This window comes from Peromyscus leucopus, chromosome 7 (assembly GCF_004664715.2).
Source record: "Peromyscus leucopus breed LL Stock chromosome 7, UCI_PerLeu_2.1, whole genome shotgun sequence".
Taxonomy (NCBI): Eukaryota; Metazoa; Chordata; class Mammalia; order Rodentia; family Cricetidae; genus Peromyscus; species Peromyscus leucopus.
This window is the reverse complement of record NC_051069.1, coordinates 20,627,462-20,653,400: the sequence shown is the minus strand read 5'-3', so window position 1 is coordinate 20,653,400 and position 25,939 is coordinate 20,627,462.

The window sequence follows — 25,939 nt, the reverse complement described above, 5'->3', positions numbered from 1 at the left end:
TTTTTTTTTTTTTCTTTTCTCCAGAAGCCTTGAGCTACCAGGATGCAGAAGAACAACAGACAGAGAGACAGAAAGAATAGTCTAAAAATAAGAAGTTTGCAGAGATGGGAAAACAGGAGAATAAGGAAGGTAGAGGTAGTTAACAGGAGTTGTTAAGAAAGCAAATTCAGGAAGTGAAGATCACATGGTGTTGGGTGGGCAACTAAAAGATTAGCTGTCTTCACTGAGGCTCAGAAGCAACAAGCCGAGTTGGAATAGATGGTACAATCTAGTCAAGTGGAAACTTAAACTTACATATTTTTCTCCACTTTGCCAAGAAATTGTGCAAGGCCTAAATGAAACTGTGGAGGATTAATTCAAGTGGAATGGACTTCTAGATATCCTGCAACTCTTCTTTTCTCTTTCCTCTTAAGTGATCATTATTTCTTAGTGAGAATTTTTATAAAGTTTTTAAGCAAGAAAGGGCTTAACTGACATTATTTCCATCTGAAAGTAAGGCAACCACATGCAAGTGTACTGATATTTATGTAGTGAAAAATAACTCCTCAGGCTTTCAGTTGACTTTCAAGTTCACTAATATTATCACCACCACCAATAATAAAGGCAGTGCTATGGGAAGTTTTCATGTATTAGGTGTAGAAGCTTCATACACATAGATCTTTGAATCTCTAGTCCATAGACTATTGAGCTAGGGAATTAGCTGCCATATTTCCTTTAACTCAACTGGATGTTTAACTGGTACCAGTTAATAATCTAAGGTTAATAATCTCAGGTCACTTTTGGATCTTCCTGCCCTTGGGCTGAGACAGAGGCTCTGGAAGGACTTATGTAGTGCGTTGGACAGTGCACTGGAGAGAGTGGGAGCCTCCTGGTCACTGGGTATCCATTCTGCTTTAGCTACCCAAAACACTTTGGGTCTTCTAGGAGTGTGAGCTCAACACATCTTCTGGCTCCCTTCTTGGAGAGTAATCTTTAAAAGGTAACTGACTAATGTGCCTAGATTCATGATGAAGCCACCTCTTCTTTGGGGACCTTCCCAGAAAGAAGGAAACTGGGTTTCTCAGGCCCATCGTTGGGCGAGTTCTTCTTGCCTCCTCTTCACACTCTTTCCCTCTGACCTAGAGAATTCTATTCTAGGCATGGAGTAGAAGAAATGAATCCTTTTTAACCCATGCACCTCCCACACACTCTGTCTTTATGGCATCCCCCAGCTCTAAGTTCCCCATTTTAAAACACAGACCCAAAAAAGTGGTTGCTGACAATTTCTGCTTTCTGCCCAGCACTTTTTCCTTGGTGAGACAATGAGCTAAGGATTGTTTATATACTTCTAGGTGGGGAAAGGCCGGGAGAGGATGTTCTCAAATAACTACCTGACCACAACCCCATGAAGTCCCTTATTCTTGGGCAACAACATTTGAAAATTAGGTTTGGGCTTGGAAATGTACACCAAGGCTTCTTTTACAGTTATAAATTCTGTAATTCTGTCATTGCTAGGCAAGACCAGGTTCATGCTACTAAGATGAGATGAGCTAAGTGGACTCTTTCCAGAGAGATAGCAGCAGTTGGACAGACAATCAGGGTACTTGGAAAGATTGTCAAGAAATAATAGTAACCCAAACTGAAAAACTGTCATCATCTGACAAGTATTGACTGTGCCTTGGCTCTTGAAACTTTTAGCCACTTACGATGGATTTTCACTTCTCTCAGACTAGGCCTAACTGTTAGTCATTTCCAACTTCTGTTCTGTTAGCGGCTCAACAGGACCATTCATCCTTAGAGAGCCACTGTCCTGTCTTTAGGTCAGGATTGCAATGTGCCACAGTGGCCTCTGAAATTTCATAGAAGCTCATTATGAATAAACCTTTGTTGATGGTGGTTGTTCAAAGCTTTGCACTAAGGTTTCAAATATGATAAAACTCAAGGGGTGTGCAATCACATTGGGCAGATTTAGTATGTGCAAAATGTCTAGCATAGCATATCTGTGGCAGTCAGCCTCCAATTACTGTAAACAAATCACCTGAGAAATCAACTTTTAAAGAAAAGAGGTTATCTCAGCTCACAGTTTCAGAGGCTTCTGTCTAAGACTGGTTGGCCTCTGCTTCTTTGGCCTATAATGAGGCATCACATCATGGCAATAGCATGTCACTGGGCAGTATAAGATTGTTTACCTCATGACTAAAGAGTGAAAGAGAAAGAAGAGAGGGGACTAGGGTCTCACTATCCTGTCCAGGAGCACAATGACCTAAAGACTAAGTCCAACCTCTTAAATGTCTCTCAGCAGGCCACACTGGGAACTAGGTCTTTACTTCTTGGATCGTTGGATCTCACCTGACATTCAAAACACAACAATGTCCCAAATACCTGTGTGCCACTGCACTAGGAGTTGGGTGATGAAGGAGATGAACTAGATCCATCAGCTGACACATTCAGTGGCTCTTGAATTACAGCTGCCTTTTTGAATCACACTTAAAAATAGCTCTAGTTCAATTTGCAGAAATTCTGACCCAAAAAGATATGACTGAGCTCAAGAAGGATGAGTTATTCTTAGGCCTTGATAAGCAGCTGCAAAGGCCGCCTCATCCTCAACAACACCAGTAATTAACGCTAATGATATCTATCTCCCAGACGTATGCTTTGAAGATGAAACGAGACTGTATGGGCCAAAGAACATGGACTACCATTCAGATATGTGCTGGCCTTATCTGTTGTAATTACGCTCCCAAGAGCTAGAACAGATGCTTTTACATTTGGCATGACTATTAAATCCAGAGTGAGGCCCTTCCCTCACACCCACCAAATTGATCATTCTGGTATTTAAATCTGTGTCTGAAAGCCTCCAAACACTAAAGCACCATTTCCAAATTGCTACTTAAAATGAATATCCTACCTTTTCTGTTGCATTTTTGATACTGATTCAATCAGAAGAGCCCTTTGATGTGGTAAATACCTACACATCAGTTCATCTACTTTCAAATTAATCAAAATATTTAGGCATCTTCACAGAAATCTCTAATATGCATAAAACAAGGCAATAGTTATTTACTCCCTGGTATCAGAATGATTTTTGGGAAATCTCTATTTGACTTTTATGTAAGGAATAAAAGCCGGTTTCACAGAACTCTGTTGTCAGAATAACTAATGTTTTGAAAACACAGTGATTCAAAGCCTGTCCAATTCGGCTGTTGAGTGTGCATCTTGCTGAATCTTAGAAGGAATTCTTCCTTCATCCACGCTCTGGATCTCCTTGGGAGATGGGTTCTTTACCACTGTGGACAGAGAAAAGCCAAACTGTTGACTGATTTAAAGGTGAAGCGTGCATCACAAAGACACTCAGGAGACTAGTTGCAGGGTGAACATCAACCAGCACTTGCCGAAGAGTACTCTTGCTCTTATTATTCCACATATTCATAATTGGCTTGAATTCCCTAAGCTCCTTGGGAGTGGTAGGAGGGGGACAAGAAGGGGCAGAGCCCTGGAGGAAACTAGCCTGGTATTAAAGAAGTGGCACATGTATTTCTCTAAGGATAATTAGCTCTATAATCATGAATTCAGACCAGGGTAGTCCCCTGAATCTAAATATTGAGGCTGAATTTCCAAGTCACATGTTAACCCTTTTTAATACATTAGCATTTCTACTCTGCTTCACCATCAGCCTGTTTCTTCATTAAAGCTTTTAATAATATTTTCTCATTATCATTCTTACTATTTCTCTTTTGCTATTGTCATTTTGGATTACACTTTACCAGCTAAACTAACCCACTCATACCTTACCCTCAGTCTAGACGGAAAAAACCCCAGGAATTATGAGTAAATATCTTGACATTTGGGTTAACTGGAGCTGGAGTAGAGAGAACTTTTAGACACTAGTGACTGCGAGCATAACCCTTGTCTTTACTGGTGTGGGCGAGAGGATTCAGGGCTTCATTGGAAGGTGTGTGGGCAGAGGCAGGGGAATTTGGAAACATACAAAATTGCTTATGAGGCTTGTATGTTTGCTCTTTCAATGGCACAATATAAAAATAGCTAACTCAGTATTGCAAAACTCATGTTTGCAGGACAGAAATGGAATAAACAGAATATAAATGTATATTATATAAATATGTAAATGGAATGTGAACATATAGATAAGAGTAAGTATATTCTTTTAAAAATACACAGAGTGTTTAAAGTTCTTTGCAAATTTGATATTGCATGCAGGCGTTCATAATTTTGACATGTATTGTCTGATGGGAAGATTCAGCATAGAAATGAATTAGGAAGATGTAAAATTTGGAGAATGCAAGGGAGCAGAGACTCAGAGTACAGAGATTTGGACACATCACAGAATAAATATACATGGAATCTGGGTGGCATGGATTAAAACACAACCCATGTTTACTTCTTATGCAAATGCTTGCGGGTTAGTGTGTGTGGCTATGCTTTTGGTTTTAGGGAAACGGCCCTTGGTTGCAGATCTGGGCTCAGATATATTTTACAGATAGATGTTCCTTCACTGAAGATGGGCCATGTCCTAATAAACCAATTTTAAGTTGAAAATGCATTTAGTATACTCAGTCTGATAGCTTAATGACAGTACACCGGGTAGTAGTGATATTTCCTGTCATGGCTGAGTGACTAGGAGCCAGTTACAGCTGGTTCCTACAATCTAGACACCCGAGAAAGTACCTCACTGCACATTGCTGACCCAGGAAAAGGTCAAAATTCAAAGTACAGTTTTTACCGAATGCTTACTCCTTTCACACCATCTAGAATAAAAATTAGTCTAAAATTGAACCATCTTAAGTTGGAAACTGTATTCATTTTTCAGCCTAAGTTGAAAGGTCATTTGCCATCAGGGTAGGTCCCTCTCCTGGCACATTGGAAGGCAAGTGCAACCCTACAAAACATTGCAAGCATCTGCCAGGGTCTACTCTCACATTGGCCAAAGCCAGTGACACGGCCAGCCTAAAGCTTGGGGGCGGTGAAGCACTGTCCCCTTGCCATGAGAAAAATGACAAGACTGTGTTAAGTGTAATTCAAGTGCAAAAGAATAAGGAACTGGAACTGGCAATCCAGTATACCAACCTATTCTCCATCTTCTCACATGCCTCTCTCACACACCATGTCTACCCCAAGATCCCCAAATGTCTGATTCCCTGATGGCATCAGAGTAGAGAAGAGTGTCTTGGGATCTATGTCACCTCCAGATGCGATTCTTCTTCTTCTGGGTTCTAGAAATATTTAAACTAAAATGTAAGTGTTTCCCCTCCCACACTCAAGATACAGCAGTGGAACAGAAACAGGATACCCACAGTTAACAGCTCCACCCTCATAGGGAAAAATGAGATGCTCATAGCTATCACGGGTTAGAGCAACTGGAAAGTCCTGCCTGATAGGTAAACGTTGCCAGGTTCCCCAGCCTTGGGAAGGGAATGTACTTGGATTTAACATCATCCTTGTTTCCTGTGTGTGATTTCCCAAGTCGTATCCCATCCTCTCCTTGTGACTCCTGACAGTACTCATCAGGAGCGTCTTTTTGACCCAAATCCCCTCATGATCACCTCGCATGTGGCCCCATTTGATACCTAAGCAGCCTGCTCTGGGTGTTTTCTGAGAAAGGAGGGACTTGAGATATTATTTTTTGAACATTTAATATGTGTATATATGTTGATATATGTTGATTATATCTCTCTCCCACTCCCCGCCTTGATCCCCTGAGTTGTTCCACTGTTGCCGCTAGCTGGCCAGTGAGCTTTGAGCTCTACCTCCATCTCCCCGTAGGAATGCTGAGAATACAGATGCACACCCCTGCATTCAGCTTTTTTCATGGGTCATCAGACTTGCATGGTAAGTGATTTACCTGCGGGTCTGTCTCCTCAGGCCCAATGGTTTGCTTTGCTTTTAAGGATAATATCCCCAAAGCACAGGCAGCAAGAGTAGTAGGGTAATAACTGGCTGAAATTACTTTATTACACATTGTAGACATACATTGGACCACCATAATGTAGCTTATGGAGACGCATGGGTATTAAGTCTCATGAAAAAACCTCCTCTTAGATTTTCACAGAGAACACATACACACTCACGGACACAGATATTCATACACACACATACACACACACACACTCATGGACACTCATATACACACAGATGTACACCTATACATAAAAATACCCATACATACACTCACAGGCAGACACATATACATACACATTCACAGACACAGATATATATACACACAGTCATACACACAGAGAAATACACACACAGACACACTCTCACAACATACATACACTCACACACACTCATGCATATACACATAATTACATATACACTCACATATAGACACATTCACATACACATACTCATATACACACTCACAGACACACACATTCACAACACACTCTCACAGACACAGACATTCATATATACACAAGTCATACACACAGAAATACCCATACACACATACTCACTGACACACACATTCACAGACACACGCTCACAGACACATACTTACATACACACACACTCACTGCACACATTCACATCCACCACAGACATACAAATTCACAGACCCACACACTCTCTACACATACACACACATACTCATGTATACACGTACACATATATAAAAATTACAAAGAACAACACAAAAAAAGAAGACCCATTCTCCATTTTCACACCAGTCCTACCATGCCACCATATAAGAGTAAGCGCATGCTTCTTCATGACTCAGAATGGCTGGTAGAAACTATGAGTATAAAAGATGCTTTATGGAAAGATGTTATCCTGTCTATCATGGGTATTGGCTAGCAGTCTAATGTGGGCTCTTCATACTGGCAGAATAGCAAATTTCCTAAAAAAAAAAAAAAAAAAAAAAAAAGGTCTTAGAGAGAGCTCTAATTCTGGGAGATGCTTATCGAAGAGGAATAGGTGTCCCACAGCATCCATGTCTTTGGTCCCTGGGATAAATTGCTATGATCTCGTGCCTTAATTCAATAGCTCTGGAGGTACAAAGCCTGAACTGGTGTCTCAGTGGGGCTGGATCCCTTCTGAGAACCATCAGAGTGAGTTCGTTTCCTCCCTTTTCCCTGCTCTGGGGTGCCGTCACTGCTTTACCTCTGACCTTCTCCCAGGACAGCCATGTTCCAATCTCTCTGTGTCATGATCAAACTAGCTTCGCCCCCTTCCTGATTCCAATTTTAAGTGCCCTTATAGTCATAGTGGGCCACCCAATAACCCAGCAGCACCTTGTTATATTAAGGTCATCCATTGAGCAATTTTAATTTCATCTGCTCCCTTAATCTCCCCAGCCACAAAAAATGGTGGTGGTTAGGTATTATGCTGTCCGCCACACCCTTGAAACAGAGATTTTGTTTTGCAGCTGCTTAAATCTGAAAGTCCTATTTCCCTCTTAGACCTTTACAACTATATCACCCAACAACAAACACTCCGAACTCTTGGATTCAAAAAACATCTCACACCACCCAATCCAGGACTCCGTGTGTTTTCCTTGCACGTCGCATGGAAATGAGCAAGAAAAATGCTGAGAAAGAGACAAAGGGAGAATTGGTTTCTGGCCTAAAGGAGCTGAAAAAGCTTCCCATTTTTCAATCATTAATTGCAAATTAATACTGAATTAATTAGCGTGGAGGGAATGCAGGGCAGGAAAGTGAAGAAAAACATCTGTACAAGGCAGAAGCTTTAATCACCAGGCTTCTGCTCTGTCAGGAGGCGCCAAGCACAGCTGCAGCCGGGCAGCCTGGGCCTACTTTGCATTTTAGCATTGACATATTGTGGCTTATGAATACTTTTTTTTTTTTAAATCTGTCTTGGTCATTTTATTAATCTCTCTGGCTCTGTTTCTCACATGTAAAAGTGAGTTAGCATTATTGCTTTCATCTAGTGTGCCGTCATGGGTTTTAAAATGGTGTTATAATACTCTTTACATTAAAATAATGTTAAAAAGCAGAGGAATAAAATGCGGGTGCCAGATATTGTGATGGTAATGGGGACTGCCTTACCAATGTTTTGTTACGTGCAAGGCTTTCCCCATAGGTTTACTGCATCAACCATCACTGGCGATGTTCACCGTTATCCCTTCTGTGGGCTAGCCCCAGTGTCTTCCACCCGTTAGCTGTCTCACGTTGATACCAAGGAATATAAACTGCAGAAAACTGAGAGTTATTTTTTTAATTCCCAGGAGGCATTTGTTTTATGTGGTGAGAGCATAATGATTGTTTACAATGAAAAGGCCTTGGAAGGCCTCACTTGTACTGAGATTATTCATGCAGCAATTATGCTATTGATGTCAATCTGTTTTATGATAATGTATTATAAACTATTCTAAACCCACTCAACAAAGTACAGTATAATGTGTGCAATCTTCCTCAGGCCCCCTCTGGCTAAGATAGCAATTTAGTTCCTTGATTAGAAAAAGCCAAAGAAGAAGGACTTTTTAAAAAGATGTGAACAAAGTACAGAGCAGCCAAATTCTAAAAAAGCATCGGAGCTTGTCATTTTGGTGTGAAGAATCACAAAAGAGAAATTGTCGGTTTCTCTTACATTCTAGAGAATGTTATTTATCTTGTACAAACACTGTCCAAGCAAGCCCCTAGATTGTGAATATAATCAAAAGGAAAAAGATTATTCATGTTACAGTTTGACAAAGAAAACAGCTCTCCCAGTTTGATCTCATGTCTGGTTCTAGGAGGGGGATGATGACGATGATGATGATGATTTTAAAAATCCACGAACATTTATTTTAGAATTTCATACATGAATATACTATATTATTTCCACTCCCACCTCTCCTCCATCTAATGCCTCCCACTCCCACTATACCCCCTTTCAACTCATGTCCTCTTTTTCTATAATTATGCAAACACACACACACACACACACACACACACACACACACACACACACACACACTCTTACTGAGTCCAACTAGTGTTACTCCTATGTACATGAGTTTAGCGAGTGCTGAGCACTTAGGCTTGTGCAACCCATCCAGGTGCTGGTCTCCGAAGAAAATTGACACTCCTTAGTAGCCGTTGATTGCCTGTACCTCGTCAACTAGGGGTGGGGCCTTGTGAACCTTTCCTTCATCCATGTTGACGTATTTCCTGGCAGGTGTGAGCAACCATTTTGTTTAGCGTTCCAAATTTTTAAAAAGAATTTTTATTTCATGTATTATTATCTGGGGTCTTCCACCCAAACACACACACACACACACACACACACACACACACACACACACACACACACACAGAGAGAGAGAGAGAGAGAGAGAGAGAGAGAGAGAGAGAGAGCAAAAATGAAGTAAAGAATATGGTTTAAATGAAAATAAACTTGAAGAAAATGCACTCCTTGCGTTTACTGGAGCTGAATCCCACTCTCATTTAAGATTCCTTTTGCAATGACCTTAAGCCGGAAGCACAGCTACATAAACAGAATAAGAAATGTGTCACTGACATGCTAGTGTAGGCTCACAGTTAGCCTAGGACATGAGAAACTCGTGATGTGAAAGGCACTTTACATCCTCATGAGAAGGTCTTTCCGCCTTACTTATTTTCATTTGGCCCTGAGATACAATTTGAACAAATCATTCGAATATGAGCAAAGTAGAAGTTGATGAAAGTAAGAAAACGGATTCATGTCCTACAGTTCTCGATTAGCTTGGTTACAAAACACACATTTGGGCTGGAAGTTAGTTCAGACAGTAAAGCATTTTGTCTTATGAGCACGGGGGGGGGGGGGGGGGGTCAGGAGTTTCATCCCAGAAGGCACGTTTTTGTGCTGTTAAAGCCAGGTTTGGTGGGACACACTTGTCATCTCAGCACTGTGGAAGTAGAGCCGGGCCTGGGGGCCAGCCAGTCTAATGTACCTGACAAGCCCCAGTCCAGTGAAAAACTATCTCAAAAAGATAAACAGGTTGTCAACAGTGCCTGAAGAACAAGCCTGAAAACTGTCTTCTGGCCTCCACACTTGTGTGTCTGCATCTGCACACACACATGCTCTCATATATACCTGCACATACAGGAACACACACCTACAATTAAGTGAAATAGAATTTAAAAGTAAGCGTTCAAGCAAGAGCAGAGGAATACTGCTCCAGACAGTAAAAAGACAATGTCTGGGAGCAATGGGCCGAGAGCAGCCCAAATCTGCTTGGGAAATGAGTGAGCCTCTGTCTTGTACTGCTTAGATAGCAGAATTCTAAAATCCACCTCGGTTATTTCCAGAGAGGAGGAGGATGGTGTCACCCATCATCTGAACATATCCGATGATACAATATAGTTCTATTTATAGGCCTGCAATGCAACCATGAGACTTTACAACAGAATCCAATGTGTTTTGTTAGAGATGCCACAACCAGTCACGACTGGCTGGCACTGCAAAAATTGAATGTCACAGCAAAGGGAATTACTGAAGTGAGAGAAAGCTAAGGGAACAGTTTTAATGCCACTGATTTTTGGCTGATGGTCCCAAGAGCAGAGGACTCTCTCTCTCTCTCTCTCTCTCTCTCTCTCTCTCTCTCTCTGTGTGTGTGTAAACCCGAACATCTACTGAAACCAGTGATTTCCTCCATCAGTTATGATGCCTATGCTGCATGACTCTTCCTGGGGAGGTGTGAGGCAACATTTATTCACTCCATATAGGTCACTGCTGACAGACTCAAGAGATCAAGAGATGAATCTGTTCAAGCTCAGTTTGGTGAACCAGAGTTGATTGGGGTTACTTGTGGAGTATGAGTGACTTGTGGGGGCCACACTACCAGAAAGCCCCATCCCAGTATAGTTAGTGACCTCTGCAAACCTACGTTAAGTCCCCTGCACAACTCATAGGCAGCTATTTCCTGAGAGGTTCTCCCCTGCCTCCAGGAACTGTTTACTGCTTATCTAACCTTGTGAATCTTGGAAACTTCAGTTAGTTTTGTGAGCCACTGAGCCCTCCCTGCTTCCTCCAGGAGGGATTTGGCTCAGTTCAGAGGAAGTGACTAGGGTACAGGGTAGAAGTGGTTCTTTTGAATGCTTACTGTCTGGGGGGCCTGTCCTGGCCATGTTGGTAACTGGCTCTGTGTCTCTGAGATAATAATCTTCCTTGTTTGTAGTCTATTTTCTCTCGTAAAAATTGTGAATTGGATTAGATGCCCCCTCAAAGTGGGCAGAACCTGAATTTTAAGCAGATGAATTACATATTCTCTAAGTCTCTTATGTGTCAGGATGAAATAATTTAAAAAAAATAAAGTTATTATCTCTATAGCAAAATCCAACTTTTTAAAACATCCCCTTCATAAATTTCAATGATGGCAGAGAGAGAGAGAGAGAGAGAGAGAGAGAGAGAGAGAGAGAGAGAGAGAGAGAGAGAAGAGAAAAAAATACCTCACATATCAAACCAAACCATTCCAATCTTGCTACTTATTTTCTTCTGGTTCTGAATTTAGTCTTCTGGTGTGATTATCTAGAATTTAAATCTAGCTGATTAAAAATTCAAGCTACTTGCCAGGGGCAGCCTTTCCTCCCGGGAGTCCACCATGCTCCTGTTCTGTCGCCCCCGCCCCCCTTACCATCATTTACTGCTTACAGTAGCTCTGAGAACACAGGGGAGCTTGGCATGGAAGGAGAGATGATGTTTCTGACTTAGATGGGCTTCCACCTCACCCCCAGCGTGATTTGGTCCCTGTTCTTTGAGTTCTCCATCACATCTCTCTGCCATGCATCTGCTGCTCCCTGTAGCCACGCCCTCTGCCCTTTATATTCACGCACTCTGGACAGTTTCTTTTTCCTCCATTCCTTCACAGATTCTTCACCTCTCAGCAGCAAGTAGGAACTGCTGAAGGGGAGTGACGATGAGGGGCCAGGAAGAACCAAGCCTTGTGAAGATGCCGTCTAGCTGTGCTTCACCATAGTTTCTACATCTGTGAACGTAGTCATTCGTAACACAGAAGACGCATTTGTTGCTGCTGTTGTTTTTACCACACCTTTTGGTGTAAAATGCCCCCTTCTGTCCTGATTCCACCTAGAGGTGTACACAGCATCCCCAACACCTCATGGGTCTCAAGCCTGAGAGAGAAGACGACGCCTGCCGCTCCCAGCCCTCCTCCCGCCCCCAGTGCCTCGTTCCTGCCTGCTTGGCATCCAGGAGGAATGCTTGCTCTCGCTTGTCAGGAAAACCTGTCCATATCATGTCACGTGATCTCCCAGTGTCTTCTAGTAAGCATTCTATACTTAAAACTCTCAGAAGTCTGTAAAGGTGTTTTGTGCCTTTAAAACAAGTATGGTTTCTGCAAATTAGAAAGAAAGTATCTGGCTTCCCTGCTGCTGTGCCAGAACACTTAAGGCTTCCACGAAGAGAGGGACAATGGGAAGCAAGAATTAACAAGACTAAAATCAACCTTGATTACAGTGCCAAAACATTTTAAAATGCTCACTTGTTTCTGCTTCTGAGAAGATGGAAAGACACGGTTTCCTTATTCCTCCCACAAAAACCAACTAAGGTCCCTGGAATTATATACAAAACACACAAAAGAATACACCGAAAGGAAAACAGGAGCAGAAAGATTGGCCAGGGGTCTTAAGAACTAAAAAACAACATTGGCGGTTTCATTGTATTAACATTTTCCTTTTGCTTTTTATGCCCCTAGCTTGAAGCTGGAGAAGCCTGCAACCTGGAGAAGCCATGTAAACACAGGAGAAATGAGATAAAGATAAACAGCTCTGGATAAAGCATGATTCCTGTAAGTCAAGTGGCAGGCAGGGGTGAGGGGACACTTTAAAGGACACCCCTACTGGAGGTCAATGCCGTAGAAAACTCCGTAGCCTGAGCCACATCCACAGCAGCTAAGGCTTGGGCATCGGCACACACACATATCACTTCCGGTTGTCCCTGGAGCCCAGAGTGGAAAACTAGCTTTAGTTTCTACCTCTCAGTAATATGGAGTCTCTGTAGTAGCAAGGAGACATACCTGTCACTCCCAGACAGTGACACCCACAGTCCATCCTGGTGAGGCAGTAATCTGGTGCCCATTCAGCAACAATCAACAGCTCCGACTGTTGTCTGAGGTGGATTAAGGCCAAGGGAGAAATAACACCATTTCTACCTGGAGCTCAGGAATTGGCACTGACCTTCATTCTGCCAAGATGGTGCCAGAGGGACCCAGAAGGTTTGAACAAGAGTTATAATCTCAACACAAGATTCAGAATGTCTACATTTATACAGAAAGTAGCTCACCTTGACTACAGACAAGAAAAGAAACTAAGTGGGAAAAGCCCTCAGCAGAGACCAAAGCCAAGATGACAGAGATGTTGGGATTATATTCTCGTAAGGATTTAAGAACTTGTTAAAGCACAATGTTTCAATGAATAATTACAAACACACTTGAAGCAAAGATACCAAACTATACATTCCGAGGGAGTGTAAAATATAAAATAGAACAAAATGGACATTTCAGAACTAAAACCATATGTCTGGCAATCAAAAGTCCTCAATAAATAAGCTTACATGAAAACTGTATCTACAGAGGAAGAAAGTAGTGAGTGGGAAGATAAAAATTACTCAGTTTAAGCAATAAAGCCACTACAGAATGGAAAAGTGTATGTGGAGCATCAGGGACCTGTGGGGCACTAAATTATTTAACTTTATATTATTGAAATTATGGAAGAAGAAGAAGAAGAAGAAGAAGAAGAAGAAGAAGAAGAAGAGGAAGAAGAAGAAAAAGAAGAAGAGGAGAATAGGTACAAGTAGAAAAGTACCAGAAGAAATAACAACTGGAAACTTTGCTTGGCAAAATATGTAACAGAACAAAGTTCAAGAAGCTGAGACGATAATGAACAGGCAAATGTGAAGAAATCTACGTCAAGACACATCACAGCCAACTACTGAAAATGAAAGAATCCTTGACATCAGTGAAAGGCTCCACCCCTCCCTTGCAAGGGAAATAATCCTAAGCACGGCAAACCTGTCCGGATGATGCAGTCAGAAGCCGCACAATGCTCAAGTCCTAGAAGAAAGCACTACTAACCCAGGATCCTTTGTTCAGCAAAAGTATGCTCCAGGAATGAGGTGGGGAACTGCGATGTTTTCAGAAGAAAGCAGACCTGAGTGGTCCTTGTGATGGACATCCCTGTGCCTTGACTGCATCCATCCCAATATCCCGGTTGTGCCGCTGTACCCCAGTTCTGCCAGACGTGAATATTAGAGAATCTGGTAGACAGGGTACCAGGGACCTCTGCATCATTTCCTACAGCTGAATTTGAATTTACAATAAAAGCAAATGAAAAACCTTAAGTAGAAAAAGTTTTAAAAGGCAGCGACTACCCTCTGTTCCTGAGATTACACAGGACCAGTTTCTGGTGAGTAGAAGATGTTAAATTTTGCTGGATAAGTAAGAATTCTAAACATGGGTATATTTATGTGGTATTTATTATGGATCCATTATCTTAGAACTTGCTGGGGAGAGGAGTAACTCTTCTCTCTCATGACCTTCCCCCTACCCTGGTTTGCTCAGGGATCCTTACAACGCCTGAAGGAATCATGCTTTCTTAAGACACCAAGTGCTCACAGAAGCAACTGGAATTTTTTCAAAGAAATTTTCTTCATTTTTTCCTCTTTCTTACTTATCGTGGGTGCCAGTTTGACATGCTTTGTCCAGCTTGACACTTGAGATCTGAATTGTAGCCAGTACGATTAAGTTTAAGTTACTGGGCTGCTGCCCCCCCCCCCCCATTTTATGTAAGCTAGCATCCAAATGAAACCTTTGGAACTGTGTTTCCCCCCACTCTGGAGGAAGGAAGGGGGTCATATTTTTGATTTGACATAACTACCTGTGAGGATTCTGTTTCCTGCAGCTAGAGGCAATCTCTCAGGCTGGTAGGCACAATTGTCGCAAAAAGGAACCAGGTCTCTGGGAGCACATTTTGGTGCACAGAACTGTTCCTAACTTCACAGCGCCAAAGTCAGTAGCGTATACATGGTAGGCTACGGAGGTGAGATGATTGGGTTAGGGATCGATTTATGCTTCTAAGAGAAATGGTGCAAAATCCCATTCTGCAGTCATAAACACGAAAGCGAGAGTCTGGAGCCATCTCACCATAAATCTGTGGCGCAGCGCCCTCTAGTGGTCCGAGCTTGCCTTGCCGAATGAAGAAATCAAAGCTAAAAAGAAAACAGCCTTTTGTTGCTAGCTGTAACTTGGCAACAGCATCCCTAAATGTTCACAGAGCGTTTTCAGAACTAAAGGAACAGGCCAACTTCCACGGGCCCTAGAAGGAAGGGTAAAGGGCCATTCACATGCTTCGTGGCACAGCGCCTGTCCCTTTGCTTGGGATGTTCCAGACTCCCCTTCAAGCCCCTTGGTCCTTGGTACTGCATAGCTTCCCGGTTCTCCTGAGCTCGGCTCATCACACACACACGAAGAACTCCAGTCTCTAACTTCCATCAAAATGTGTGGTCTACTAGCAGACTCACGTCTTTTCTGTGCAATGAGATATTTCCCACTAGAATTGCATTCTAACCCCCGGGCTCCAAACGTGGAGTTAAAGCCGTTACATTTCAAGTTTTGAGGAGAAGTGAAAATTGTTTGGGGAAGTTTGCTCAGCGGAATCAGGCTCAGCCTAGTGCAGCTCGGGCCTTCTGGATTGTTCTGTGGTAAGGAAGAGCCGGTAACAGTCGTCCTAGTTGTCCACCAGCCCTCAGAATCCCATTTCACAACTGCTTCCTTACCCCAAATATTTTTACCTATCTCTAAATTGTTCTTTTGTGATTTCTCCTAAGTATGCGGATTGCCACGCTCTTCAGCGAACTATGGCTTTGGTATTCTGAAATTCTGTCAGGTGAAAATATTCCTTAGAGATTGTCTAGTAGTGCACGGGGGAGGAGGAGGAGAAGGCGAGGGAAAGTGTAGCTGCCCCAGCCTGAGATTGGGGTGACCTAGACAGAGTTAGACAAACCACAATTTAAAATCCAAGCTGCTTTATAAGAAAATCTATTTCAAAATATTTCAGAATTCTATACCATAAAGGATATATGAGACATCGACTGGCACAAATTGTTAGAAGGTCTTATTAATAAAAACAAACCCGGAAGCCAGGTACTGGGGTCAACGCTGAAAGATCAGAGAAACAGAACCAGCCACAGCTAACCTCACCTTGCCAATTCCACAGCTGATCCTGTTTCCTCAGACTGGAAGCCTTTGTGTCCTCATCCGAATGGGTCTCAGCTGAACTGCTGCTAAAAGCCTAAAAGCTTAACAAACTCAGTTCCTGGTCCTCATGCCTTATATACCTTTCTGCTTCCTGCCATCACTTCTTGGGACTAAAGGCGTGTGTATCACCATATCTGGCTGTTTCCAGTGTGGCTTTGAACTAACAGAGATCCGGATGAATCTCTGCTTCTGGAATGCTAGGATTAAAGGTGTGTGTGCCACCATTTTCTGGACTCTATGTATATCTAGTGGCTGTTCTGTTCTCTGACCCCAGATAAGATTATTAGGGTTCACAGTATATTGGGGGAACACAATATCATCACACACCAGCAGTTTTGAAAAGGAACCACTGTAACAAATCAAACCAAGCCAAAATAAAAAGCCCAAACCCAATTCGTGGAGATGGCTAATGGGATGAATCCACAGAGTCTATTTAATGAGCAAAGGAATTTATTTTGGGGTTAACTCACAACCGTGGGAGTAGGGTCCAGGAAAGCCGAGGTATGTCTCATGCTGATCTGCCTGGTGCAAGATCTCAGCATCCAAAACCATGAGGTAGCAAAGAGAGAGAGGCACATGTATCTTAAGGGTCCCCCAGCAGCCACGCCCCCAGGGGCATGTACCTCAAGGTCATAGGCAGGTGTAACAGCTACCTGCTACCTCACTAAGGGTGTGCTTCCGGGAATGGCTCAAACAGCCACCCACTTTTGGCAGATGGCCTTGAACAGGAGGGCACAGTGCAACAAAGCTGGGCAGAGGTCACTTGCATGGTCCTTGCTGTATGAGGCACCATGCTGCTCAGCTGTAAGAAATGCCTGAGACAACTACTCAGAAAAGTTGATTTGGGGCCAGGTCTTGGAGTTAGTTTCTGATGAGGTGAAGCTCTGATGGGCTGTGTGGGTGAGGTGTAGCACAGCACATCGTGGTAGCGGTTGTGGGGTGAAGCCTAACTATTTATGTTATGGCTGAAAGCAACAGAGAGACCAGCATGTCATAGAACACATTCCCAATTACCTAAAACCTCCATCCGCACCTTCTGTCTTAAAACTTCTACCATAGAAGAGCTGTCCGCATTACCCACCTGTCTTATGGTGGGTGACATGGGCAGGGGAAGCCTCCCCCGCCCCACATCCATCAATGCTGGAGGCAAGTGGGAGAACCATTCCTGAGCCCCACCAGCTGCAGCACCCAGGAGAGCAGGCCCTGCATCTCACCAGGGCAGTACAATAGAGCAGACGCTGTTAGCAGAAGTGTGGGTGAGCCAGCCCCGAAACTGTGACCCTGGGAGAGCTGTCCCCCTTTCACATCTGGTGGACCAACCCTACAGCTCATCAGGCTCAGGTCCAGACCCAGGGCGATGACTCGGCCTGCCCCAACATCCACCCCATCTATGATCTGCTGGAGCATGGGAAGGGACCTGTCCTGCAGACCCAAAGCTGCAGGATCTGCACCACACAGGGGCCAGCGAGATGTCCAGGAAGAGTCCTAGTTGGGGCCCAGCATGTGGAGTGGGGACCAGAGGCCTTGAATCAGACTTGTGACTTTTTGCAATCAACACTCATAAGTAGAGACGTATGGGCAAAGGAGTAATACATCATAACTTGTTGGGTCACACTGCAGCTTCCGTGATGAGACTTTTAAATTTTTTTTCCTATTTTTATTTTTTTCATTTTAGTTTCTTCCTTTTTTCTCTTGAATTTTGTTTTGTTGGGGGGCATGCAGGGGCAGAGGGCAGATACAAAGGGATGGGGGAATGAGTAGAATTAAGATACAAAATGTGAAAGACACAGAATCGTGGTGGTATTGTGTTCCCCAAAATATTGTGCACCCTAACAAACCTATCTGGGTTCAGAGACAGAACAGACACTAGATACAAAGGCTAGAAAATGGTGGCACTCACACCTTTAATCCTAGCATTCCAGAGGTAGAAATTCCTCTGGGTCTCTGTGAGTTCAAGGCCACAATGGAAACAGCCAGGTATGGTGACACATGCCTTTAATCCCAAGAAGTGAGCCTTTAATCCCAGGGAGTGATGGCAAAAACAGAAAGATATGTAAGTCGTGAAGGCCAGGAACTAGAAGCATTTGGCTGGTTAAGCTTTCAGGCTTTCGAGCTGAGATTCATTCTGGATGAGGACTGAGAAGCTTCCAGTCTGAGGAGACAGCAACAGCTGAGGAATCGGTGAGGTGAGGTAGCTGTGGCTTGTTCTGCTTCTCTGATCTTCCAGCACTCACCCCAATAATTGGCCTCAGGTTTGTTTTTATTAATAAGAACTTTTAAGATTCATGCTACATAGAATAAATAAAAAACTAAACTAAACTAAACTAAACTAAACAAACAAACAAACAAACAAAAAACAAAAACCCAACCAACCAACCAAACGAACAAACAAACAAAAAACTTCCATGCTTCCCAGTAGTTCTACTCTGAGAATTGGCAAGCCTTTAACATATTTGTATTTGGAGGACATTTAATGTCCAAACTATAGCAGACCTATGTAAGTACCATTGTAGTTTGTAGTCTGAAGGTTTCTCTGGTACCGCCAAGTGCCCCCCACCCCCACCCCCACAGTCTCATGACCTGCTTATAAAATAATCACTCAGAATCTCATATTAATTATAACTGCTCTGCCATTAGCTCAGGCTTATTGCTGACTAGTTCTTATACTTAAATTGACCCATAATTCTTATTTATGTTTAGCCACATGGCTCGATACCTTTTCTCAGTTCTGCCTTGTTATCTTGCTTCCTCTGTGTCTGGCTGGTGACTCCTGGCTCTTCCCAGAATTCTACTTGCCTGCTCAGCCTGGCTATACTTCCTGCCTGGCTACTGGCCAATCAGCATTTTGTTTATCAACCAATCAGAGCAACACATATTCACAGCATACAGAAAGACATCCCACAGCATACCATTACATAGTAACACATGTGATCCTCAGAGCAATAGCAACCTCTTCTATTCTTTTCTATCCCTCACTTTACAGATGGAGAAATAGAAGCATGACAGTTATGCAGTGTGCCAGGGTGGCCTAACTTGAAGGCAGCCCAACTGACATCTCAGACTTAAATGGAAAGACCCAAGTTGCACTCTGATTGTGTGATTAAGGCAAGTCACCTCTGTTATTGGCTCACCCGTGAAATGGGGACAATTCCTACTCTGTGTCTTGTGTTAGTTAACCTTGAGGCCATTTATTTGAGTATGTGCTAAATGCCAACCAGGTGTCAGCTGGAGACACAACTGTGAGGATGGATATGTTCTTCCCCACATAGATCTCTTGTTCTAAGGAGAAAGGAAGGATAGACGATGCAAAGAAATTAGGTCACGACAAGTTGCATTGAGGACTGAAGGCGTCAATGCTGGGGTTGAGTTGGAGAAATAAAGCCGAGATCAAGAAGGACACACAGTGGTGTGACTGTTGTTCTCCATGAGGGAATGTGCTGCTCAGCCAAAGTTGAGGAGGTGACATGCTGATTGGGACCTTGAGATCAACTTAGGGATCTCCATGGAGAAGCACTGGGGACTGTAGGAGACAAGACCATCTCATATGGGATGGCATATGTGAAGACCACATGGCGAAAAGAAAAGGAGCGGTGCTTGTACAAACTGAGAGAAGACTGGCATGGTGTCAACAGTCAAGTTACTGCATACCAAAACGTGGCCACAGAGAGCCAATAAGAGAGTTGAGAGGACACTGGGGTCTTTGGTGCATGCAGGTGACTGTGGCTGAGGATTTAATAAGATGATGTGGATTAAGGAGCACCATGGCTCTGTTTTCTCCTTGGTTGCACAAAAGGAAAGTGTGTGTGTGTGTGTGTGTGTGTGTGTGTGTGTGTGTGTGTTTGTGTGTGTGTGTCTCTCTCTCTGTGTTCTGTCTTAGGAGGCCTTTGGAGATTTCTTGGCAGACACTAGGCTATGGTTGAAGAAGATTGGATGTGGATGCCAGTTTTCTTTCAACAGCAGCTCTCTGTTTATTCCTTATATTTTTTTTCTTTCTCATTTACCCAAGCAATATATAATTAGTGTAAAACACAGGCAAATGAAATAAAAATCATTAAATGCCACAATAGTCTACTGTGCAGAAACAAGCATTATCATCATGTTAATGTACATGAGCTCTTCTGTACCCCTTTTTATTCTTTCTTCCCTCATAATTTATCTAATTTACCACCAGAAAAGAAAGCGTGCCTTAACAGTAGGTGGACTGACAAAGGAAGCTGTTAGCTCTTCCTCACTTTTTATAGTTTTCAAAATCTACTCAATGAATTAGACTTTAAAAATACCAGCACAGATTCACTTTAAAAGAATGATACATCCTAGACAATATATAGACCATAATATATATTACATATCTAAAATATATTACTCTAATATATTACCATAATATATATTAGAACCCATATATAGTCTATAAATATATAGACTATATTTTTCTCTAGATATATATACACACACATATATATGTGTAATAAGGTTTTTAGAGACATGGTCTCTCTACATAGCTCAGGATGTTCTGGAACTCTCTAGAGTTCCAGCTTTGAACTCACAGAGATCTGTCTGCTTCTGACTCCCAAGTGCTAAGATTAAATGTGTATGCCACCATGCTCATGTACTTAATGTTTTTTAACATTAAAACTACATTACATTATTAGCTAATTAAAACATTTCTACAAAATTTACTTTATGTGTATGAGTGTTTGCCTGCACGTATGTATGTGTACCACGTGTGCTAGGTGCCATTGGAGACCAGAAGAAGGCATCAGATCCAGTGGAAATTCAATTCTGGATGGTTGTGAGGAAGAAGAAGGAGGAAGAGGAGGAGGAGGAGGAGCAGTAGCAGCAGCAGCAACAGCAGCAGCAACAACATCAACAGCAGCAGCAGCAACAGCAGCAGCAACAACAACAGCCGCAGCAACAGCAACAGCAGCAGCAGCAACAGCAGCAGCAGCAGCAGCAGCAGCAGCAGCAGCAGCAGCAGCAGCAGCAAGTTTTATGGAAAGATACTTTTAAAAAGTGAACTCACAGAATTGGAAAGAAAGATGCCAGAACGGAGCCCCGTGAGGTAGAGAGTGACAAATCTATACCCTTCACCGCCATGGCTGCTAGCAGGCTGCAAGCATAAAGTTCGTACCCAATGAGCCATGGAGCTGCCAGCACAGATGCCAGGAAGATGGGCTGCTACAGCCTGGAGCTCCGGCAGAAACAGGCCATTACTAAATAGAGCCTGTCCTGCTGGCCCCAACCTGGAGCCGCTGTGGCTGCAGCTAGTGCTGCTTGCCTTGCTGGGAGATGGAGAGTGAGAGGCAGCAGTTGCTGAGGACAAGGATGTGTACGGCAGCCAGGACCCTGACTCTGGGCAACAGCAGGATATCCGAGATGAGTCTGGGCAATAGACCAGTATTTACAGGGCTTCAGAAACCAGAAACCTGGAACCAAACCAACGGCTTATTGCAATGAATATTTGCACGTAAAGCAGTTTGAGCAAAAAATATACCGTGTGATACACTGCAGTTTCCAATGCCGCTGTTGGTATGGTGGGAAAGATGGAGGAATGGAGCAGTGAGTATGTGGTGGAGAGAGGTGGAACTAGAGACACAATGGTGGTGGCAGGTATGAGAGAAGGTGGTGGTGGATGAGGGAGCATGCTGTCCTTGCTGAGTAGGGCTGACCAGATGGTGTGCAGCAGCCTGGAGCTTGTGCAGACTCAGCCCCCAAACACCCTGCCCAGATGCATGATCACGATTATCATGGCTCTGAGCAAAGACAGGATGTCTGAGATGAGGAACAGTTAATTTTCTGGATTGTATCCCTGAAAGAACTCTATGGTCCATGCTGCCCTGGAGGCCATGCTGGTATCCGTGGTCCACTGTCCCAGGCCATGTTGAAACCTGAGATTCATGTGGATGTCCATGGTCCTGCAGCAGCTGAGGTCATGTTGAGGTCTGTGGCCCGAGTTACTATCAAAGCCATGCAGATGTCTGTGGTCTGTGTTGCCATCTGAATCCATGTTGATGTCTGTGGGCTGTTTAGCAGCCAAGGACCATGTTGCTGTGAGTGATCTGCACTGCCACCTGAGGCCATCTCTACATCAATGGTCTATGCTGCTGCCTAGAGCCATGTCTGGGTCCATGGTCCTACTGCATCCCAGGACCCTGTTGACGTCTGTAGCCCATGTTACCATCAAAGGCCATGTGGACATCTGTAGTCTGTACTACTGCCTGAAGCCATGTTGGTATCTGTGAGCCATGCTGCTACCAAGGGCCATGTTGATGTGAGTGGCCTGTGCAGCCACCTGGAGTCATGTTGGTGTCCATGGTCCATGCTACCACAAAAGGCCATGTGGGTGTCTGTGGTCTGTGCTGCCACTTGAGGCCATGTTGATATCCACTGGACAGGCTACTGCTGTAGTCAGTATTGGTGTCCATGACCCGTGTTGCCCCAGAAGCCATGTTGATGTCCTAGGCCTGTGCTGCTGCTGAGGGCTATGATGGTGTGTCCATGGTCTAGGTTTCGACAGAGGGCCATGTTGATGTTTGTGGCCTGTACTGCCACCAGAGACCGTGAGAAGGTCCATGGCACTTGCTGATGCTGGAGACCATGTGGGTATCTGTGGTCTGTGCTGTCTCCAGAAACCATGTGGAAGTCCATGATCCATGCTCCCATTGATTGTAAAGGGCAAGGAAGCTACTTCTGTGGTAGTATCTATGACTGCAGACTCACAGTTGAGAAAGAGGGTCATCAACAGTTTCTGTGACGATTATAACTTCCCTCATCCCGGGAAAAAGTAACAGCCTAGACAGAGAGCCATTATAGAGAACTCTTAAAAACTGTGATAAGAGTGCTGAAGTATAGCTCTCCACAGCTGATGGCTTCTGTCAGGGTGGGGGAGGACTCGGTTTTCTTTAAGGGGCTGGCCATTGGGAATTTGACCACGCTCCAGTGAATGTATGGGCAACACAAATTAGACTTATTCCTTTTTCTTCTTCTTTTTTGGAGGGGAATCACAAGGGTGGGGTTGGGCCTGGGAGGACTGGAAAGTGAATGTGATTGTGTTGCGTGATGTGAAATTCCCAAATAATCAATAAAAATATTATGTTGGAAAAAAATAAAGTTAACATTGGTGTCAAACTCTTTAGAAAATTATGAAAAAATTTGAGGTCTTGGTCAATGGTAAGACTTCTGCCTGCACTGGTGTTGAAAAATCATTTCTTTTTATTTTCTCTAAGAACTTTTCTAAGGCATTCCCTCACCAGAAAGAGATTAAAATAGCTGTAAGTTATAGTTAAAATACTGAACAACTTAACGGATTGTGTGGAACATGGTAGACACTCAATGCACGCTATTTTCTCTTATTTTTTTTCTCCTTTCCGAACCTAGAAACACAAAAGCTACCCTATTTGTTTTCTCACATTAGATGAAAAACTTCTGCATCCTCCCCTCTCCTCTTCCTGCCTGTCCTACAACAGGACTACTCTACCAGCTTGATTAATTAAAAATGATTATATGTCACAGGTGTGGAGGTCAGAGGACAACCTTTTGGAGTCAGTTCGCACCTTCCACTGTTATGTGGGTTCCAGGTAACCTCCTTGCTTAGGTAAAATTAATTCCTCTTAATTATAATTAGGCATTTATTATCTTTTAGCAGGCCCTCAATCCAGAAATATTTAACTTGTGTTGGGAATGGCCCTCAGGTCTGTGAGAGAGATGGGTGGTCACACAGGAACCATGGGACTAAGTGACCTCAGTGGTGGGAATGTTTGGCAAATGATCTGTGTAGTGCTTTGAGAAGTGACAGCTCCCTTCCAGTCCTGCATAGTTGGCATAGAACATTCCATTCCCAGCAGAAACCACAAAGTTTTCACTGGATTACATCATGCTCCATTGTCTTCTTTCTTTTGAATGCAGAGAGCTAAGATTGCATCTGCCCCAAGAGAGCTAAGATAACATAATGATGAAGTGTTTCTCACCTTTTCTCATGCCCTTGAATGAAAACACACACACACACACACACACACACACACACACACACACACACATACCCCTCAAGTGTGAAGAAAGGCTATTTTGCATTTCTCATTTCAAATGTCTTTTTGTGTGTCACTTAGAGGAAAAAAAATCTTGGTTTGAGGAAAATAATCTAATTTTATTGTTTAATTTTATTCTTATTTTTAAAATTGTGTGTGTGGTATGTTGTATGTATATGGTAAATGTAGTTGTTAGTGTGGGTGTGTGCACCACTGCCTGTGGAAATACATGCATATGCATGGCCTTAAGACCAGAGTGATGTCTTCCTCCATTACTCTCCATCTTTACTTTGTGACAGAGTCTCTCACTGAAACTGAAGCTCATGGATTTGGCTAGCCTGCTGTCAATGAGCTTCAGGGGTCTGCCTCCCTTCCCTCCTCTCCTTAGTGCTTTGGTGGTTCCAGGCAAAAGCCACTGTACCAGGCTTTTAATCTGGGTGCCAGAATCTAAACTCTGGACTTTTTTGCTTGTCCATCAGGTACTTTATAAACGGATCCAGCTTCCCAACCCAATAATCTTATTTTAAAAATATTTCATTCAGAGATGTTCTCTGAGCAACCCCCTCCCCTCTCCTTAATCTTGGCAGAAGCTTGGTGGCAAGCTCAGGACAAAGTGGAAAAATGGCCACGACATCCTAATAAACCAGATTGCAGCTTTCATCCACTGGGAAACAATTGTATGCAGATGAGAAAATATTGAACATTTCTGACAGTAATTTAATGTTCTCCATTTAAAAGTCATCTGACAATTTTAAAAATGGAAAATTTCGTTTCTCATTCCCATCAACAGATATTAAACTTTCCACAATCCCTTATGGCTATGTCAGTCTTGATGCTCATAATGCCTTTTTAGAATAAAACTCAGCAGAAAAATCTCCATAATAATCAGGAGGTTTGAAAGAAACAAAATTACTTTTTTATTACAAGTGAATAACATCTTAAGTTGTTAAAATGTTTTTTTCATTCAACCCATCAGTTGCAGCTGACAACTGAGTTCTTACTGTGGAAGTATTTCCTAGCTTGGTAGTTGGATGCTGCAAGGAGTGTTGGGGCCATCTTTACCCAGGTTTCAGTCTCCATTTATTAAGGAACTTGCCTAAAGTCCCACAGCTCGATGAGGCTACGATATTCTGATTGGATCTCCACTGCTAAGCTGTTCTCCGAGACTCAGATGGCTGGTGATTCCCTCAAGTTATCCTCTGATATTCATTCAGTATTGTGAAAGAAATTCCCTTTGAAAGGGAATGTGCTGTGAGTTTTATTCTAGCCTAAAGGATGAATTTCACTAATCTGAAAAAAAAATGTCTTGTCACAAATAACAAAGAAGCCTGGTGTGTGTTTTCTTGTTGTGAAGTAAAGTCACACCCAGGAGTAGATGCTGGGTAAGGCACGAAGCAAACCTTCAAAGGAGAGTGACTGACCACTGTCTCATAGTCAGGAGAATGTGTCACCAACTCTTCTCTTAGACCAGGAGGACTGAAAAGTATGAAAGAAAGGAATTTCAACTTAAAGAAATTTCTAGAGAAGGGTAGTCACTGAAAAAAAGGGATTTAGATTCAACTTTGGGAGGAAATCTTCAGCAGGGCTCAGAGACTGCATTGCAGGGGCTTCAGACAGAAGCTGATTCAGCTACTTAGTGAGTTTGGAGGACAGGCTTATTTTGTCAGGGGATGATGGCACTTGAGCCTGTAGCTCCTCATGTCTCCCTGGCACAGACAGGGGAATGCTGGCT